Below are 5,000 nucleotides of genomic sequence, written 5' to 3' on the forward strand. Positions count from 1 at the left end.
GACACTAGGGGTATGACACTATGAGCTGAACTAAGAGATTGCTTCTCTTATGCATTTGCAGTCACCATATGATATATTCTCCGTGACAAAGCGCAATGAATAACTTGTTACCCAGTTCGAACGTGCATCGAGCATATTCGGTAAAGTTGCAATTTATATTACAATGCTGAGAGCTGGCAGAATTGTTAACGCGCCGGGCAAAATGCTTAGCGACATTCCTTCCGCCGCTACGTTCTGAGTTCAAATTCTGCCTGGATCGACTTTGCCTTTCATCCTTTCGGGGTCGATTAAATAATTACCAGTCACGCACTGGGGTCGATATGTTCGACTTAATCCGTTTGTCTGTCCTTGTTTGTCTTCTCTGTGTTTAGCCCCTTGTTGGTTAGTAAAGAAATAGATATTCATTCCGCCGTTACGTTCTGATATCAAATTCCGCCGAGGTCGACTTTACCTTTCATCCTTTCGGGATCGATAAATTAAGTAACAGTCATGCACAAGGGTCGATATAATTGACTTAATCCGTTTGTCTGTCCTTGTTTGTCTTCTCTGGGTTTAGCCCCTTGTGGGTTGTAACGAAATAGGTATTCCTTCCGCCGAGGTCAACTTTGCCTTTCATGCTTTCGGGGTCGATTAAATAATTACCAGTCACGCACTGGGGTCGATATAATCGACTTAATCCGTTTGTCTGTCCTTGTTTGTCTTCTCTGTGCTTAGCCCTTGTGGATAGTAATGGAATAGGTATTCCTTCCGCCGTTACGTTCTGAGTTCAAATTCCGCTGAGGTCGACTGAGTATTTCATCCAATCGAGATCGATAAAATAAGTATCAGTCTATCACTGGCGAAAATATAATGGACTTACCCACATTCTCAAAATTGCTCCCTTTTGCCAAATTTGAAACCAACCAATTACACAATACTAATTTTTTTTTCCAATTTCAAAACAGCTTCGACGATTATCAGTCATGAAGCTTTGAGAGACAAATTTCTACAGACCTAACCTAACGGTCTGAAAATATTCCGAACCAACATATCTGGTTTCGAAGGAAATTCAATATGAAAAATATTCAGACCTGAGACTGGCAGATATGTCATGTGTAACTTTGGTGATAACTCAACACCAACGCTTAAATTCTTGTGCTACAGAAAAGGACGCAACAACAATCACCCACAATAATGCTGTTATCTACACTGGGCTCAGCATCAAGACTACTGCTAAATTATAGATGGAAAAATTGTTCTTTTTCTGTATCAGTATTAATACACTTAAGATTCAGATGTATTTGTCAGTGTCCGTTTCCTTCCTCAACTAATCAAACTATGATTAATCTATGTGCGTATATTACGTATATATGCATGCATTTATGTATGTATGTATGTATGTATGTATGTATGTATGTATGTATGTATGTATGTATGTATGAATGTATGTGTGTATGTATATATGTTTGTGTGTATGCTTGTGTATATGTATTTGTCTGTCTCACTGTATCTCTGTCTATGTATGTGTGTAAGTATGTATGTATGTATGTGTCTATTTATCTACCTACCTACTTACCTATCTATCTATCTATCTATCTATCTATCTATCTATCTATCTATCTATCTATCTATCTATCTATCTATCTATCCATACCATGTGAGATTGTTTGGAAAATCAGTATTGATCTGCGCCTTGCATTGCTGCATTCCGAACTAAGCGTACACTTTATGAATGTAACACGGGCGTAATTAACAGTACCTAAAACAACTTGATACCCTTAAAGCAACAAACTATTCAGTAACTCTCATATATTTCAATAACAAATAACGTTGGTAGACATGGCACCGGTAAAACATCAATAGATAGATATAATAGTAATCTATATATATAAAACTGTAGTTGTGTGAGTGTCTGTCCTCTTCGATTTAGATTCCTAACTACTCCCACATTTTGCGGTGCAGTTTAACCAAAACCGGGTATCTTATAGTCGTGATCCATATCGAGCCCTTCTGGGTATTAGCGCGCGTCTACGATGAGTCTACGATTTTAAAAATAATTTACCATCATTTTTTTCCCATTTTCATGCATATTTTTTTAAAGGGAAGTAACTCTCTAAAAATGTCTACGATCAGTCAACGATTTAAAAAAAAATTTACCATGATATTTTTTCCATTTTTAATGCAATTTTTTTGCTATTTTTTGGCTATAACTCTCTAAAAATGCTGTATAGTTATTTCCCTTTACAAACCCGAGCAGCGCCGGGCGATACTGCTAGTATTTTCTGAAATGAAAATGAGTTTTCAGTCAAGGCCAAAATATCTTATAAACTTCATCTTGTTCTGTTATGTGATACATAACAGCTAACTCCCACATCGTTGGTGAGAATACACGGATAACACGAGCAGTGTTATGCGTAACTTCGGGGCTGCAGATGAACAGAATTAAACTGACTTTGATAGGGTAGAGTGATCGACGTGGTTTAAAATACTGTTCAGAAAATTTGGCAAGATAATATGTCCGTGTAACATTCACAAACTGTATACTCACTTCGGAATGCAGTAATGCAAAGCGCAGATAAATGCTGATCTTCCAAAACCATCTCAGATTCTATGGAATGTCAATTTATCTAAGTTTGCATGATAGACAGTCGACCATTATACGATAAGAGAATCCGGATTTGCAGCATAGATCGGCTTTCACCTGTTGGGTTTATGGCGAGCGTTTAGTCATGGATGTGACAGTTCTGCTTCTTACGTTCCGAATTCGTAATGGCTGACAAAATATTAAACCACACACACACATATGCACACATATACTATATAGAGACACAGACACATGCGCACAAACACGCACAAGCGCACACGCATTGTATATTGCATGTAATATATATTTATACAATATATTTATATAATGTATTCTATTATATTAATGTATATTAAAGGGAGGTGTGTATCTATCTATCTATCTATCTATCTATCTATCTATCTATCTATCTATCTATCTATCTGTCTGTCTCTTCTGTCTATCTATCTATCTATCTATCTGTCTGTCTATCTATCTATCTATCTATCTATCTTCTATCTATCTATCTATCTATTCTATCTATCTATCTATCTGTCTGTCTATCTATCTATCTATCTATCTATGTCTGTCTGTCTGTCTGTCTGTCTATCTATCTATCTATCTATCTATCTATCTGTCTGTCTGTCTGTCGTCTATCTATCTATCTATCTATCTATCTATCTGTCTGTCTGTCTGTCTGTGTCTGTCTGTCTATCTATCTATCATCTATCTATCTATCTATCTATCTGTCTGTCTGTCTGCTGTCTATCTATCTATCTATCTATCTATCTATCTATCTATCTATCTGTCTGTCTATCTGTCTGTCTGTCTGTCTGTCTATCTGTCAGTCTGTCTGTCTGTCTGTATGTATGTATTATGCATGCATGCATGTATGCATGTATGTATGTATGTTTGCATGTTTGCATGTATGTATGTATGTATGTATGTATGTATGTATGTATGTATGTATGTATGTATTATACATGCATGTATGTATGTATGTATGTATGTATGTATGCATGCATGTATGTATGTATGTATGTATGTATATATGTATTATACATGTATGCATGCATGTATGTATGCATGTATGTATGTATGTGTATATGTATTATACATGCATGTATGTATGTATGCATGTATGTATGTATGCATGTATGTATGCATGTATGTATGTATGTATGTATGTATGTATGTATGTATGTATGCATGCATGCATGCATGCATGTATGTATGTATGTATTATGCATGTATGTATGTATGTATGTATGTATGTATGTATGTGTGTGTGTATGTGTATATGTATTATACATGTATGTATATATGTATGCATGTATGTATGTATGCATGTATGTGGCATGTATGTGTATATGTATTATACTGTATGTATATGTATGCATGTATGTATGTATGCATGTATGTTGCTGCATGCATGTTGTATGTATGTATGTATGCATGTATGTATGTATGTAGTATGTATGTCTTAATGTATGTATGTATGTATGTAGGTATGTCTGACAAAGGAATTCAAAGTTTCGAATTTTTAACGAATCTGGATGAGAGGTGAGGTAGTTTCAAAATCTTTAGACATCTCATTTAATTAACTAAGCGAAAATAGAATCAATTTCCCTATTAAAGCTTTGAAGACGTCTCGTTTTTTCTTTGCTTGTTTCACTCTTTGTTTCTTTCCGTGTTACTTTCTGTTGAAGAGCGTAGACTCGAAATGTAAAATACTTTTTCAATTCCCGAGCGTTTGTTGTCTAAACCACCTGCACTCGTCTTTTGTTCTTTTTTTCGTGAATTCTCCCTGTATATCCTTATATATAAAACTAAAGTCGTGTGTCTGTCTCCTACGATTTAGATTCCTAACTACTCCCACATTTTTCGGTTCAGTTTAACCAAAACCAGGTATCTTATAGTCGTGATTCATATCGAGCCCTTCTGGGTATTAGCGCGCGTCTATGATGAGTCTACGATTTTAAAAATAATTTACCATCATTTTGTTTTCCATTTTAATGCATTTTTCGCTATTATATAAGGGAAGTAACTCTCTAAAAATGTCTACGATGAGTCAACGATTTAAAACAAAAATTTACCATCATTTTTTTTCCATTTTTAAAGCATTTTTTTTGCTATTTTTGGCTATAACTCTCGAAAAATGCTTATATAGTTACTTCCCTTACAAACCCGAGCAACGCCGGGCGATACTGCTAGTTCTTCATATATAAAACTAAAGTAGTGTGTCTCTCTCCTACGATTTAGATTCCTAACTACTCCCACATTTTGCGGTGCAGTGTAACCAAAAGCGGGTATCATATAGTCGTGATTCATATCGAGCCCTTCTGGTTATTAGCGCGCGTCTACAATGTGTCTACGATTAAAAAAAAATTACCATTATTTTTCCGTAGTTTTAATGCATTTTCGCTCGATTTATATAAGGGAAGTAACTCTCTTAAAA

This window comes from Octopus sinensis, linkage group LG18 (assembly GCF_006345805.1).
Source record: "Octopus sinensis linkage group LG18, ASM634580v1, whole genome shotgun sequence".
NCBI lineage: Eukaryota > Metazoa > Mollusca > Cephalopoda > Octopoda > Octopodidae > Octopus > Octopus sinensis.